At 40.7% G+C, this 17,026-nt stretch overlaps 2 long non-coding RNA genes across 2 annotated transcripts; one reads left to right on the top strand and one right to left on the bottom strand.

Annotated features, from left to right (window-relative positions):
• Positions 1–446: 446 nt before the first annotated feature.
• On the top strand, positions 447–4,232 carry LOC123052819 (uncharacterized). The gene is made up of 2 exons (XR_006425091.1): positions 447–742; positions 927–4,232. It is a non-coding gene; the product is annotated as an uncharacterized lncRNA (long non-coding RNA).
• On the bottom strand, positions 1,626–3,520 carry LOC123052818 (uncharacterized). The gene is made up of 3 exons (XR_006425090.1): positions 3,173–3,520; positions 2,387–2,525; positions 1,626–1,835 (listed from the first exon to the last, which is right to left on the bottom strand). It is a non-coding gene; the product is annotated as an uncharacterized lncRNA (long non-coding RNA).
• Positions 4,233–17,026: the final 12,794 nt, after the last annotated feature.

Raw genomic sequence — 17,026 nt, 5'->3', positions numbered from 1 at the left:
AGAAGAGGTTAAAAATAATAACTTAATAATGCATGTTTGTTCTTGTCGTTTGTTGAGTAACTGTTTTGAGAGGGTTCGCAGAAAATTTCTTTTGAGAGGGTCCAATATTTTTTTATGTATTTCTTGCTTTCGAATCAATATTATTTACGGTACCTTGTAAGAAGCCAATTTTTTTCTGAGAGCCTAGTATGATGGGATTTAAAAAAATGAAATTGGGATTTTCTAATTTGATACGTAGAAGTAACTGACTTACTCCCTATACTTTTTTTAGACTCGACTTACTTTCTATATTTTTAGGCAACGCCTTACTTCCTATATGAAAAACACCCAACTTTACCTTGCCCATGTACGGGTGGTAGAGGCCCAACAGTCGTGATTCAGGCCCACATGAGTCCTCTTTTTTTCTTGAAGTTAAATCACCGGTGCCTCTTCGTCTCTATCATCTCTGTCTATCCCCTCCAGCCTCCTCATGACCTCATCCACATACACCATTGCCTTCAATTAGCATCCAGCGAAGGAAGATGTCGCTGCTGGCTTATGCGAAACTAATTCCCGACCTATCCACGCGCTACTTCTTGTCTCTTATGTTCCAAAAAAATTCGATTTGGTGCTGTCCTCAAACCTTAGCTTTGCTGATCTTAGGTTGGGCCTGCAGCAACGATGAACTCATGTGGGTAGGTCTCAGCTCGTTGGCGCGAGTTCTCACCTTCCTCACTTCTGGTGCTGTCGGCCCTCTACCAATGTAAGTCCTACTGGTTCGTATAGTTCCTAGTACCGATCGGCTCTTGTACTCTGTCCATAGCACTATACAGTACATTGTGTTTTATTTGTTATTATCACCATGCCCTGTCAAATTACATTATTTATACATGAGTAAGTGAATGCAAGAAGGTTTGTATTTATTAATTGAAATTTATGGCCGTTAGAATGTAGCAGAAGTGTCGAAGCAGATTTTGAAGAAATAGTAAGATAGGAGATGTGTCTGCTGGCTGAGTCGAGTTGTGGGCCTCCTCGTTGTTCACGATGTCGGGTTTCCACCTATGTAATTTGCTACAGCTTCACATCATTCCTACTTCCTCCATAGCGGGTGATCTTTGCATGTATGTTTTCCCCCTCTAACCGAGCTAAAAGGATATAATGGTTTTATTTATTGTTACCATATATTTGCAAGTTATACTACTTGTACATGTATTTAACGCGAAGCAATATACATATGTTATTTGACATATAATGGGTTTTCTATGTGATGAATATAATGTTGGAGCTTCTCTAATGTTTCTCTTGAGATGAAAAGACTGTAGGATAGGAGAATTGGTATATGAAGAGCAGAAAACTCATATTTCAAATAAATACTATATGGCTTGCTTCTGGTAGTGCTAACTTCAGAGCCTTCATCAACCTCTTTGGTATTTTTTGTGCTCTCCTTATGGCTACAGTAAAAGTGCATATTATTTTGCCACAACGACAACCGAGTCTTCATCTTCAAGCATCGTAGCTTTTACTTTTGCTTCAACACATTTCTTGTTCCCAGCATTACAATCTCTCTCCTTTATTTTTGGCACACTTATCTCAGCACATTCATCCTCTCAGCCATCCAATAATAATAGATCTCTATATTTTTATTTGTTTCATTGCAGAGTTCATGTGATTCTAACATTTTTTCTCCACGCCCATCATCATTTAATATAGCTCCATTTGTATTGTGAGGTGAAGCTCCGTTGTTATTTGTCTAAAAAGGGCAGCCCGATGCATGTAGTTCCCGCTTGCGTAGGGTCCGGGGAAGTGTCCGACCACTTTGGGTCTATAGTATGCAGCCTTTCCCTATTGCTATTTGTCTGCGAAATAAAAATACATTTCAAAGATTAGGCCCATCTCTAAAATTTGAGAAGTATGTACGCCGAGAAAATCAGTCAGCCTTTATCCTCCATGTTATGCTTCTTCGTTGCTTTTTTTAACACGGCGTCCACATTATCATCCATCAAAATCTATGCATAATATCTGATTATTAGTTAGGAAATTACAAAACAGTACTTATTTTGTAATGAATGAAATGCAACTTTACCTCAGTTTTATCTTTCAAGTAAAACTTCTCAAGCCTATTAATTATCATGCATAAATGTTCATTTTATTGGATACTTTTTGTTTCGAAAGTGAGATTGCCATCGTGAGTTTAATTGAAAATAAGTCTTCGTCGACATTATTGCTGTATAATCTTTGGCGCTTCTTCATATTTCCCATCCAATGAGTTCAGCAAGTGGGAGACATAATGAAGTAAAATATGGTTCCAGTATAACTTATATTGACTTGTTCTCACTGTAGGTATTAACAGTGTTTTTGTCATAAAAAGGTGGTGACTTCATATCTTAAAAGAAGTCTCATGCATTACCTTACTTGCCTAGTTTTCGTGCGTCATTTCAGTAAGTTCTTGTAATGTTCTCCTCTTGTAAAACACTTGTTCTTCTAGTGTTCCTCGCGTACTTCTATCTATCTCTATTAATTTTGGTAAAGCTTCTTCTCATGAGTTCCTGCACATATGAAGTGAGTCAAGTATAATAAGTATCTTACTTTATTGGTGAATAAAGATGAGTCAAGATAAATTCGTTGATTAATAGTAAAAAATGGTCTTCCATGCATGTCAAGAATTCCCCAAGTTTTGGTATATCTAGATCTGTATGTATTCTTGTGGCACTGGTTGACTTCAAGCACAACCATGTTTATCAATGAAAATTCTGTTAGCTATATTTTCAGTAAATAATAGAAGAGCTCGTAACATTAATGAACTTACGATTGAACTTCTGCACCATTGTGAGGTCACAATAAGGACAGTTTGGTTTCTAGTTACATCCTCATTCAGAAAATTAGAAAACTTTCCCCATAAGGTAACACCACTTTTCTCACCCCTAAAGAGTATAAGCCAAAAAATTGATGCTAACTACAATGAGGTTAGTCCAATTAAAATTTGATGGGTATGAATTATGCACTTACTCTGATATTAGATTTAATCTAGCGGAAATACGAAGGTTGTGAGTTATTTCCTTTTATTCTTGATTCCACATGCTTCATTTGGGTGAGTAATCCATTGACATATGTAAAATTGGAGATTAATTATTTGGAAGTCTGAAAATATTAATATCTTGAAAATCTTATTTACAACCATAAACTATAGAAGTACCTAAGAATTCTTCATGTTTCTCTGCATGTGTTCTTCTAATATTTCCTCTGTAGCAAACTCGAAGTAGTAATCTGGGTAACCTTTAGATGATCCTTTCACCTCCTTTACTTTTGTATTGTATGCAAAAATAATGATATTTCACTACTCAGTTGGTAATACTTTGTGGAATCCGCAAACTTAAAATTGCTAAATACATAGATTGATTCTATCAACTTCCCGACAGTAGCATGAATTGTTTGGCCCTGTCAGAACAATCAAAATATAGTTAGTAGTTATTGTATAGAAAATAGAAAAAAATGCAAGTAATAAATATGCAATGAAAAAACCTTATCATCCATGAATATCATATCGGCAAAATATACTTAGTTGTTGTATATAAAAAAAGAACAACCTGCAAGTAAATACGTAATGACTAAACCTTTTCATCCATGAATCATCATACTGAGGCTCCTAAGCCAATTACTTGTAAAATTGATTGATCATATTCTCGTTACTTGTACTTTAATGTCAATCTCCTTATCTTGTGAACTCGCAAAGATTATTGTATGCCCTTGCTGCAAAAGGATCATACAGAAGTACTATTGTACCTATGAAGATTGTATCCAGAATAGCAATGACAAACCTTGATGATCCAGATGAGAGGGATTGCATCCAGAATAGCAATTACAAACCTTGATGATCCAGATGATAGGCCACTCGGAAGATAGATTGGATCTAGAATAGAAGTTGTGAACCTTGATGATTCAGCTGAGAGGCCACTCAGAAGGTTGCTTGGTGAGATTTCGTCCGGCGGCGCTACTTCGTGTAGTTGAATCAGACGACTTTGATTTTGTTGGTAGTGTGCTGGCTAGGTAGCATATTGTGGTTGACTCGGCAAGTAGTACGTGTTGAGTAATTTTGGTTCAGTCCGTGTGTTTTGTATGTAGTCCATGTACGTGTCTTATTTGTATGTGTGTGTTCAAGTTTGACTCTCTTTTTTTGACCGCGGTGTCCACGTTCTTGAACGGTTTGTCTCATGTATTTACGCATTTGCCATGAATCCTAACCTCCTACGTGGTTACTATTGTCGCTTACCAAGCCTCATTTTTTCTATTGTCGCTTACCAAGCCTCATTTTTTTTCTGGAGTTAGCCTAGCCTCGTGTCTTTCCTTACATGTTCTATACATATGAATATACGTGACAATGTGACGGTCCATATGTTATTACGTACATGTTCCCCTAAAAAACCATGTTAAAACTTTAAATCTTAGCCATCATTTTTCTAATCAGACGGTGCAAATAATATTAGCAGATGTGGACGAACGCGATGGCTTATTTGTCTCTTGTTTTAATAATATAATAGATTTTTGGAGTTACAGAAGTATGCTTTCAATTCAGATCTTTAAAGACTGTTCTGTTTTTGATGCATAGTTTGCTTGTTTTCTAGTTTTTATGGCTTATATTGCTTAATATAAATTGTAGAAATGATAGGGTACAATGGGCATCATGTGAAAAAATATGAATCTTTTGTTGACAGTACCAAAGTGAATGATTTTTTTATTATACTAACAGAGCTTAAGAGGTTTCTGTTGAGTTTTGTATTGTGAAGTTTTCAAGTTTTGGGTAAAGTTTTGATGGACTACGGAATAAAGAGTGGCAAGAGCCTAAGCTTGGGGATGCCCAAGGCACCCCAAGGTAATATTCAAGGATAACCAAGAGCCTAAGCTTGGGGATGCCCCGGATGGCATCCCCTCTTTCGTCTTCGTTCATCGGTAACCTACTTGGAGCTATATTTTTATTCACCACATGATATGTGTTTTGCTTGGAGCGTCATTTTATTTTATCAGTATTTGCTTGCTGCTATTTAGAGTGATGTTTTTCATCTTTTAGTTCAATAAAAAAGTCGAGTGTAGCCTTTACCATGCTTATTTTGCAAGTCCATATGTTGCTGTTTTAAAAACAGAAAGTTTGTTGTTATGTTTTGAATATTTGTGAATAGTCAGAACATGAAAAAATCTTGAAATTTGTGAATAGTCACAACATGGTAATTTTTCAGAATTTTTGGAGCTAGGGAAGTATGATTCCTCATGCATTCTTTACAGACTGTTTTGTTTAGACAGATTGTTGTTATGTTTGCATATGTTTGCTTGTTTAATGATTATATTCGAGGATGGGAGTATTAAATATGCAGGGGCATTTAGTATGCAATGTTAAATTATAATTTTAGTGATTTTCTACAGTAGAGAATGATAAGGTTTTGCACGGATTTATACTAACCTATCTCACGAGTTTTTGTTGAGTTTTGTGTGGATGAAGTTTTTAAGATTTAGGGAAATCGCGATACGAAAGGAATTAAGGAGACACAAAAGCTCAAGCTTGGGGATGCCCAAGGCATCCCAAGTTAATATTTCAAGAAGTATCAAGTATCTAAGCTTGGGGATGCCCCGGTTGGCATCCCACCTTTCTTCTTCAACAACTATCGGTCAGTTTTGGTTGAGCCTAAGTTTTTGCTTCTTCACATGATATGTGCTATCCTTGCAATGTCATTTTATTTTGTTTTGCTTGCTATTTGAATAAAGTACTTAAATCTGAAATTTTATTTATGAGAAGGAGCCTTCACATAGTTACATAATTATTCAACTACTCATTGATCTTCACTTATATCTTTTGGAGTAGTTTGTCATTTGCTCTAGTGCTTCACTTATATCTTTTTAGAGCACGACGGTAGTTTTATTTTGAAGAAATTATTGAACTCTCATGCTTCACTTATATTATTTTGAGAGTCTTTAAACAGCATAGTAATTTGCTTTGGTTATGAATTTAGTCATAATATGATAGGCATCCAAGAGGGATATAAAAAAACTTTCATTTAAAGTGCATTGAATACTATGAGAAGTTTGATTCCTTATGATTGTTTTGAGATATAGAGATGGTGATATTAGAGTCATGCTAGTGAGTAATTGTGGATTGTAGAAATACTTGTGTTAAAGTTTGTGATTCCCGCAGCATGCACGTATGGTGAACCGTTATGTGATGAAGTCAGAGCATGATTTATTTATTGATTGTCTTCCTTATGAGTGGCGGTCGGGGAGGAGCGATGGTCTTTTCCTACCAATCTATCCCCCTAGGAGCATGCGCGTAGTACTTCATTTCGATAACTAATAGATTTTTGCAACATGTATGTGAGTTATTTATGACTAATGTTGAATCCATGGATTATACGCACTCTCACCCTTCCACCATTGCTAGCCACTCTAGCACCGCGCAACTTTCGCTGGTACCATAAACCCACCATATACCTTCCTCAAAACAGCCACCATACCTACCTATTATGGCATTTCCATAGCCATTCCGAGATATTGCCATGCAACTTTCATCGTTCCATTTATTAAGACACATACCATCATTGTCATATTGCTTTGCAATATCATGTAGTTGACATTGTATTTGTGAAAGTTTATTTGGTGGAAGATTATATGTTCAGATTATACCCGTTCTATTGTTACTATTGTTACTTGTTACAAACACTACAAAAAAATACACTTCCGTGATGATACGTGTTTGTCATAGTAGGTCACATTTTCTGTCATGCATGTACATCCATGACGATTTTATGACAGAATCAAGATAGCCATACCTGTGCTGTCGTAGAAGTGTTCCATGACACTACCAAAATTATCATCACAGAAGTGTCCACTTCCATGACGATAAATCGCGCGTCATAGAATTGCTTTCGTAAGGGTAACCGACAGGTGGCATCCATCGTAACGGGTTGCCGTTAAGCTATCGGGTTCCGGTTTGGATCCGATAACCTGTTAACAGCCCGGACCAATGGGGATTTTCCACGTGTAAAATTCTAAATGGCCAGAGGAACCACGTGTCGGCTCACTGTTGGGACAGATGTCATCCACTCATTAGACCGAAGGCGCCTATGATACGTCGACATGTGGCATGGCCCAACAGAGGCCCATTCCGGTGAAAAGGCCGGCCCATTTGACTTGGTCAAAAGGTAGCGGGCCGGCCCACGGAAAGCCTGTTAACGGCTTGTTCGCATATATCCCATTTACAGCCCGCTAAGTCACAACCTGTTATGGCTTATCCGAATTAGGCTCAGTAGCGTCATATGGGCCATCCAATATGATTCCAGCCCGTTGTAACTACTGGCCCATGTATGGCCCATGACATCTTTCGTCCCATATGAGGCCCTTTGTAACTCTTGGACCATTAACGCCCCGTGGTGAAACTGGCCCGTAATGAATAGTGTATCGCTTTATACCCATTAACGTCCCATTAGTCCGTCGGCCATTTCTAGTCTGTGTTAACTTTCAGCCTTCTAAGGGCCCATTTATTCTTGGGCTCATTTTCAGAATTCGATTACTTACGGTCCATTACTGGCTTGTTCCGCTTGTGGGCCAAATTCAGCCCGTGGTTACAGTCGGCCTGTTTGTGGCCCGTTAACCCGTTGGGTTGTTTTCATAGCGTCATCAAATACGGCCTATTAAAGGCACATTATGGTCGGGCCATAAAACAAATGATTTCCACTCTAGCCCGTTTACGGCCCATTTTGCGGTCCGTTATTGGTCCACAAATAGTATGACCCATGTTTGGCGAAACAATTATACGGCCCGTAGAAGGCCCATAGATGAGACGGCCATAGAAGGCCCATGGATCCTACGGCCCGTAGAGGGCCATGATCACTACATCAGGTAGCAGGACCATGGTTACAATAGTCCGTGTGTTGCCATGGTTATTGTGGTCTAGTTATAAAAATAGGTTATTATGGCCACTAGAAAAACACGGAAAAAGAACTGCAGTGACTACAAGCAAACAACTAAACAAGACAATAAGGAAATAAATAAGCAAGCAACTAACGCTAGGCTATTACAGCTATTACACATATTACATCCACTGGGCATCAAAGTTCACCACCAGTGCAAATATAGGGAACAAAGCAGCATATTACTTACACTGGTCGTCTAAATTGGCCACCAGTGCAAATAAACGCGACAAAAAAACAAGTCCATAACTGAAACAACTTCAGAAGAGTTCAAGAAACGTTATCCTGGGTATCCACCATGCTCGCAATGAGCTTAGCATTCTTATTAGCTTTGTCCTGTTTGGCACTAAACTCCTCCAACGCTTGTTGTTGCATCAGAAAGTATGCATCTGAATGCTCCAGGGACTTCTGTAGTCCTTCCGCTTCTTGAAACAGCACAGCTGATCGATGTCTTTCAGCTTGTAGTTGAGACTCAAGAAACCAAACTGATTCATACGGTGAGTTTGAATAGCTTGTGCAAGCGGTAGTGGCCAATAACTCGAACACTAAACCAAGACAGGACTTTGGGGTTGTCTCACTATATTCAAGATAGTTTTCCTTAGCTGTTTTATCAGCTTTGTTGGAGACCAACAAGGATGTCTCACTATCCCGAACCTTATCTGCATTACTTCCTTTACTATTGCTTAATAAGGCACTCTTCCCCAATATTCTGTCAGCATTCTAAAAGAAGAAACAAGCAGACACATAACAGGTTTAGCATGTACTAGTATATGAAACTCATTTCGGCGAACCAGTTCATTAGTAAGGTGGACAAGATTAAACTACCAAGTCTTCTATTACCAAGTAGTACATAATAAAAGCATCAAACAAACATATATCTAGGTCATATGGTCATTGCATTGTCTTGCCAAATCAAAATAGAGACACGGTTCAAATCATATCAATTCAAGACAAAGCAGCACTGAAAGAATAGAAAGCGTGGGAAACTACACGGCACAATAAGATTTCAGATGGGTACCACGGGTCTACATGTACAACAACACTATTGGCTCTGTTGTGATGCTAGTAATGTGCGTGATATGAGAAGTCAACTGTATACACAATTGAAATTGAAATCAACAGAGCTATTTATAAGAGCAAACCTGTTAAAGAAACATGCGTAAACATACATGTTGTGCCATTGGAGTTTCAATTGGATCATTCAACTTTAAAATAAGTTTGTATGAGTAAATACAGTGATACAAGAGCAAAGCAGCATGCACGATAGCAATGGAATCTTAAATGAGAACAGTTGTTCTTCAGGTTTAAGCACTTGTTCTACATGAACAGAGTACAGTAAGACACGAGAATATAATAATTCAAAATAGAAAATGAGCTCGTAGACCTTACCACATTCTTGGTTCGGGACCAGTACAGAACAAGGCGTTCCTAGTCATTGTCTAGTAAATGTGTCTCGGGAGAACGTAATGGAATTTGATGAGTTTCTTTGCCAGTGAAGTACGTTTTCTTCAGGTAATTCCGATACTGCCACCAAGCATTCTTGAAGATAGCAGAGGTATTATCACAGGTTACCTCATCCTGAGTTTCCAAATTAGTCCTTCTCTATAGAGAAAAATGGGAAAATTTGTTGTATTATAACCATCATGGAGGTAGAATGTATGGGACAAAGCAAAGTAATTGCCATGAATAACATTACTTACATATAACTTCTGGATAAACACCTGCAACTGGCATTTTCCTTCATCTTTAGTATAATATTTCCATGATGGGAAGATACGCACATAGGATTTAACAACATAAAATGCGATAGATGCTAAACTACGAATGGATGGTTATGCTTCCTCCACAGGAATAGGTGTACTAACTGGTGGAGTTGGGATTCGCCATGGTAGTACTGGCGCTTTGGGCACTAGAGCTGCCTTACTAACTACTCTTATTTGGGAGCTCTGTGGTGGAGATGGTGTTGTGTCAACAGGAACTGGGTTACTATCTGCTGGGGTCGGGGTTAGATTGGATGAAGCTGGTTCTCTGTCCATCGCAGCAGGGGTACAATCTGTGAGAGTCTGGGGTATGTGTGGTAGGGCTGGTTCCCATGCATGTACAACCGGGGTGCTATATCCACCAAGAGGTAGCACTGTTTTATTTGAACACCGTGTTTTTACTCGGCTAGATACTGCCATCACCCGCTCCAATTCAAATGGCTGATAAACAGGAAACATAGTTGAATGTACAGACATTGTATGAGAGACAGATGCAATAGATAGTGTGGAAAAAAGAGGACATGAAATAGTTGAGACGTATATTGTTTAACTAAAAAGGATAACATGCCATAATTTCACATATATGATGTCTATCTAAACTGGATAGCATAGCATGACATAATTCAAAGATATAATGACTAACTAAACAGGATGGCATGAGATAATTATATGATGTCCTTAGTAAACAGGTTCGCATGACATAATTCACATACATGTTATCTAAGTAATCAAGATCGCATGATTTGATTCACATATGTGATTTATATGCTAAGTAGAGGGCATTCACATATATGATGTCTGAACTAAGAACATGGTGTTGAATATTGTGTATATGATGTCTAAACTATGCAATGCAAGACACCATATCACTACTGCAGGAAGCTGCTAACGCGACACTACGATCAGAGACCCTTTGACGAAACTGTGTGCGATGCATTAATCACAAACGGGGATGTAAAAAACCGTCAAAAAAGGTGCAAAACGTTTGCGATGGCGGAGCCATCAAACACGGTTCAGATTTTAGTTGCGTGTGCGATTCAGGGCACACGGTTAACCCGTTTGAACTGTTTGCGATGAGGCAAAACAACAGAAACGGGCAACCATATCAATGTGTGTGCGATATACGGCATACAGTTCGCTCCGATGAACTATTTGTTATTAGGGAGTGCAACAGAAACGGTTAGCCAGATCAAGGTGTGTGTGATATAGGGCATACGGTTCACTTGGACGAACTATTTTCGATTAGCGAACACAACAGAAAATGGTTCAACTTAACAAGATGTGTGTGATACGTGGCCACCTCAACGGCGAGCAACCACGTGGTCAACCTTTTGCCATCAATAAATTTTGACCTTGTTTCACGTCACATTGCAGATTACAACGCAATAAGTAATTGCAAATCTGTTCACACCTATCAAACTAATATGTGTTCACACTTAGCACCGGGCAATAAAAACTACCCACTCGAAAATTACTTCACAGTTCCTCTCCTCATCACCCACAAAACTGGTCTTTCCTGTTAAGTCGTTCCGCCATGACCGGTAGGAGGAGTTTAGGGTGGACATATAACCAGGCAGCAAAGACCAAGGCCGCGGAAGCACTTGAGAGGTCCCGCCGCGAAGCCGCAGCTGCAGGAGCGGTGTCCCGATGCATCGCGGAGCCCTCGAACAAGCTCTCACGGGCACGCGAGGGCTCTCACAAGTGCATTCGCGGCATCGGCCATCGCGACGAGCCGGCGTTCCTGAAGTCCTTCGCCGGCGACGACGACATTCTCGTTGGTGTCACTATGCAGCAGGAGCTGGTCGACGGCTTGATGAAGCTGCTCAAGATCAGCGATACCTCGGTTGACAAGGCGATCGGCCTCGTCGAGCAACTCATGGGTGACAATGCGAAGATCCTCAAGGCGCTCGCCGAGAAGGAGGAGGAGGCCGCCGGCTGGAAGATTTTACATGAGCAGAGCAGTGCCTCGGGGATGACGCTGACAGCGGTCGTCGAGGAACTGATGGGTGACTTGAGGAAGCTCTAAATCGAGCGCGAGCAGGAGGTGGAGGAATCTGTGGCTGCTTTCAAGCAAAGTCGTGAGGAATTGAAAAAGGAGCTGGAGGATGTCGTCGCTCGACGATCCATCGATGAGTAGAGACAGTAGCGACCCAGATCGTTGTCTGCAATTTCCTTCTTCTCTTGCCCCCGTGTCTTCCGGGCTTTGCCGCATGTGGCATTTTAAATTATCCGAAATATGTAAGACAATTATTATCTGCACCATTGTAAATTTGTCGTTGTATTATCCCATGCCATTTTATTTGTGGTCGTATTATCCATTGCCCTATGTGGCAATTTAAATTAGGGCAGAATACGATTGAAAACACGAACAAAGCAAATGCTGCCATGGGATCACAAGCAAACACCCTCCGTCCAGGTGCTTTAATTAACCCATTAATGGAGAAGTTGTGAGCGAGGCGGGCAGTGGATGGTGCATGGAGGTCAAAGACCTCGCTTCCCGATGAGCATAGGCGGCCTTGCTGCTTGGACGTGTCCCGTCGAGCCTATGAGGTGGATAGGATGCACGCGTCCCATCAAGCCTGCGCGCCGGACTGCTCGCACGCGTCCCATCGAGCCTGCACGGCGGACTTCTCGCGCTCGTCCTGTCTAATCAAACATCTGCACGCACGCCATCGAGTATGGTTAAATTTCGACACGGTTAATATAATATAACCTTTTGCGATATTAACGTGTCAGCTTTTGTTTCAAAAAGGACTTCGTTGGCTACTAATGTGTGCGCCTCTTCTCAAACTGGACGTTTTTTTTACCACGACATATATGTGCCATGTCATGAAACCATGCCAAGTTTCATGTTTTTTAGGTGAGTTTTTGATTTACTGGGATTTAAAAACGGAGATTCTCAATGTTTCAGGACGACGACAAGTTTGTAATTCATTCTCATTCCTTAAATGATACCTAAACATGCACCCAATGACACATGTACGATTTCTCACCCATTTTGCTTCACTGGAGCATGTGCTTGTAGTTCAAATTTGAATTATGGACTACATTAAATGCGTAGAAAACTTAGTAATTAGTAAAATATACAATGGCCAAACGAACCCTGAACAATTTCAAATTTCAGCCCAACACTCATGTTATTCTATGTTGCCTGTAGAAAACAAAGTTCAAGGCGAGAAGAGGCAGCGATTATCGTTTCGCCCACAAGAGGGGCATGTTTCCCTACCGGAACCACGAGGGTTGCGACAGGCTCCGGTTTGTAAGAGGCTTGTAATATAGCTTCGCCCAAATTGGAAAATTGTATGTACCATGTAGTGACACCATGCCGAGTTTCATGATTTCCTGGTGAGTTTTTGATTTACAGAGATTTAAAAATTGAGATTCGCAATGTTTGTGGCCAAGCCAGGACGGCGAGACGGTTGAATTCGTTCCCATTCGTTCCATGGGACCTAAACATGCACCCCAAGGAAAGATGTATGTTTTTCTAGCCATTTTGGTGCCCTGGAGCATGTATTTGTAGTTCGGATTTGAATTATGGACATTAAATGCCTAGAAAACTCAATTAATGAATAAAAAAGGTCAAACGAACCCTGAATAATTTCAAAGTTCAGCTGCGAATCTCCCGTTGTTCCGTGTTGCGTGTAGAAGAAAATACGAGGCTAGAAGACGGAGCGATTATCGTTTGGCCCACTAGGGGACAGTTTCCCTATCGAAACCATGAGGGTTCTTGCGACAGGCTCCGGTTTGTAAGAGGTTTGTAATAAAGCTTGGCCCAAATTGGCAATGTTTTTACCACGACATATATGTGCCATGACGTGACACCATGCCACCTTTGATGACTTTCTGGTGAGTTTTGGATTTATGGGGATTTAAAAACCGAGATTTGAAATGTTTGAGGACGAGCCAGGACACCGGTACGGTTGTAATTCGTTCCCATTCCTGGCATGGGACCTAAACATGCACCCAAGGAAACATATATAACTTTTCTAGCCATTTTGCTGAAGTGGAGCATGTATTTGTAGTTCATATTTGAATTATGGACATTAAATGCCTAGGAAACTCAATTAGTGTATAAAAGGCCAAACGAACCCTGAATAAGTTTAAATTTCAGCACGGATATCATGTCGTTCCATGTTGCCCGTGGAAGAAAATACAAGGCGAAAAGAGGCAGTGATTACGTTTCGCCCACAAGGGGAACACGTTTCCCTATCGGAACCATGAGGCTTCTTTGAGAGAAGCTCCGGTTTGTAAGAGGTTTGTAATAAATCTTGGCCCAAATTGGACAATGTTTTTACCATGACATATATGTGCCATGACGTGACACCATGCCACCTTTGATGACTTTCTGGTGAGTTTAGGATTTGCGGGATTTAAAAACCGAGATTCCAAATGTTTGAGGACGAGCCAGGACACGGGTACAGTTGTAATTCGTTCTCATTCCTGGCATGGGAACTAAACATGCACCCAAGGACACATTTATAAATTTTCTAGCCACTTTGGTGAACTGGAGCATGTATTTGAAGTTCATATTTGAATTATGGACATTAAATGCCTAGGAAACTCAATTAGTGTATAATAAAAAGGCCAAACGAACCCTGAATTTAAATTTCAGCACGGATATCATATCGTTCCATGTTGCCTGTAGAAGAAAATACAAGGCTAAAAGAGGCAGTGATTACGTTTCGCCCACAAGGGGGACACGTTTCCCTATCAGAACCACGAGGCTTCTTTGAGAGAAGCTCCGGTTTGTAATAAAACTTGTGCCAAAATGGACGAAAAAAATGCGTCGACATATATGTCCCATGTCGTGACACCATGCCAGGTTTCACGATTTTCGGGTTAGTTTTCGATTTACGGGGATTTAAAAACCGAGATTCTTCTCACGAAATGTTTTCCAATAGCACACAGTTCACTCAAGAAAGTCGTGTGCCTACCAAACCGTGGCTGATGCCCCCTCCCCCTGCTGCGCGCGTGATCTGAGTCGTGCGTTCTGATTGGCCAGAACCCAAACCCAACGGATCGTATGTGTGCACCGTTGGATGCTCCCGGATCGAACGGCAACCCTGAGCCCTTTCGATAGCACATGCAGTACATGGGTATGCACTGTGCGCATGCGTCGTGCTGCTCACGCTTCCTTCTCTACTAGGTTTTCTAAACAGGCTACCGTTTCTCGCCACTCCTCTCATCGGTTTCCCACCTCTTCTCCCATTGTTTTCCAGCTACCAGTGTTAGTGCTCATTGAAGGCTAGCGGCGACACACCGGCCATGTAAATATCCCACACGGTTTCTAAAAGTACAAATGTGTGTGATAGGAGGGAGTAGGTCCCATAGGGTGACCAGCATGAAATGCCTTAATGGCAAGGAGGCAATTCTTATCAGCAAGGGCCGGCTTCCCATCCGCTAGCCTAGTCGAATAGAACGCAGAAGTTAAGTGTGCTCGGGCTGGAGTAGTCCAAGGATGGGTGACCCGGTGGGAAGTTGCGTATCTCAAGCTTCATTTAAATGCCATGACACGGTCATTATAGAGATATATTATATCTCTATAGTGACCTATCATGGCAATTATATAAACCTTGGGATCCTTGTTTTGCTAATTTGTAGACTTTGTTTTTATGGGTTATATTTTGCTCTAAAAAATTAAAGAATGATTGACTTGACCTGTCATGGCGATTATATAAACCTACTATGTTATTATGGGTTATTTTTTGCTCTAAAAAATTAAAGAATGATTTACTTGACCTGCCATGGCGATTATATAAACCTTTTTCAGGTTGCATGCAGGGTATAGGGGGTAGGGTGTTCTTCTCGAGCATGTCTCCCTTGTGCGGCTTATAGATGCGGCACATATTTGTGGGCTCCCGAGGTATATATACTATCCTTTACCGACAATTAGGGGGCCCACACAATCTATCCCTTTGACCCAACAACTAGAAGGGTTTGACCATGATGGTTTCCTATTGATACTAGTAAGGTACACGTGCATTGCACGCATGAAATTTGGTAACCAAATTATGAATAAATACCACACTATGGCATGTAAGCTTTGAGTCATATATGCACGATGTAGATGTTTATTTAATTCTTATAGTTCATCTCATCCAAAATCAATTAGTTTTATAAAAAATCTATTTTAAGATTCATGGAATTGTGCATTGTAAAGCATAAAGTAAAAACAAAAAGTGATAATTCATATAGAAAAAAAGTTTGGGCAACTAAGATATGGAAGATTCTAGAGAACAAAGGAGAAGTGCTTGTGTTTTGAGGTTTGTGCATTATGCTTAAGTTCAACCACGGAGTCTTATAGATTGTACATGTGGCAGAATCTGGTGAAATGTAGATGATATCCAACGGGCAGCAGTGCTCGGATTTGCCATCTCTGTACCGTCGGATTGGCTTCATCCAACGACCAACTTTCAAAGTTATTCGCACACTATATAGGGGTATAGATATAGATGTGTCCCATGCTAGACCAAATAAAGTTTGAGCGCATGCGTGGGACGACCCCCCCCCCCCCGCCGCTGCCTCGAAGTTGGGAAACTGACATCGTACGTATTGAACCAGGCTTGGAGTCGGGTACGGTGTTCGGTTTGTAATGTAGTTGGTGGCCCATCGAAGTTGTGCATTTGGGATTTAAACACATCACACACCACCGTACCCATACATATTTTCGGGCCGCATGCAGTGTATACGGGGTCTTCTGATCGACCACGTCTCCCTTGTGCGGTTTTTTGTGACGACACGCATATCTATCGGCTCCCAGAGTGTATATATATCATCCCTTTGACCGATAATGAGGGGTATGTGTTGGCCATGAATGGACTCCTCCTAGTTCGTGTTAGGGCCGGTCACCGTCACATGTCACTCAACCAAAGCTCGAGCTCATGCATTGTCAGGATTCCCTCCCACATGCTCGGATTGCTAGGTTCGACCTACATCATACCCTGTGTATCTCGTCCTTAACTACCTTGCCTTCATGGTTGTTGTCTGTATCGAGAGGTAGGCACCACATCTAAATTGTACATTATTCTATATTGAAAACACACATCATCCCTTCCCAACGTATATTATTTTGGGCCACATGCAAGAGGTGCTGGTTTTGTGGTCCCTCTCGTGCGATTTTTATGATGTTCAATCTATTGGCCCAAGCGGTTTATCGACAACAACAGCTGTCGTTTGACCAAATGATTGATTCATTAGTCCGTCTTATGGTGAGTCATGGCAACATGCATGTATGACCAAAGTATCGATCATTACGTGCATTCGCCCCGCTGACACGAAGTGGGAGGTGGTGGGCCAAGCATCCTAGCTAGGTATGACATTATGTCATTATATATATAT

Source organism: Triticum aestivum, chromosome 2D (assembly GCF_018294505.1).
Source record: "Triticum aestivum cultivar Chinese Spring chromosome 2D, IWGSC CS RefSeq v2.1, whole genome shotgun sequence".
NCBI lineage: Eukaryota > Viridiplantae > Streptophyta > Magnoliopsida > Poales > Poaceae > Triticum > Triticum aestivum.
Note: the sequence above shows the minus strand (reverse complement) of the source record. Positions and strands in the feature narration are given on the sequence as shown.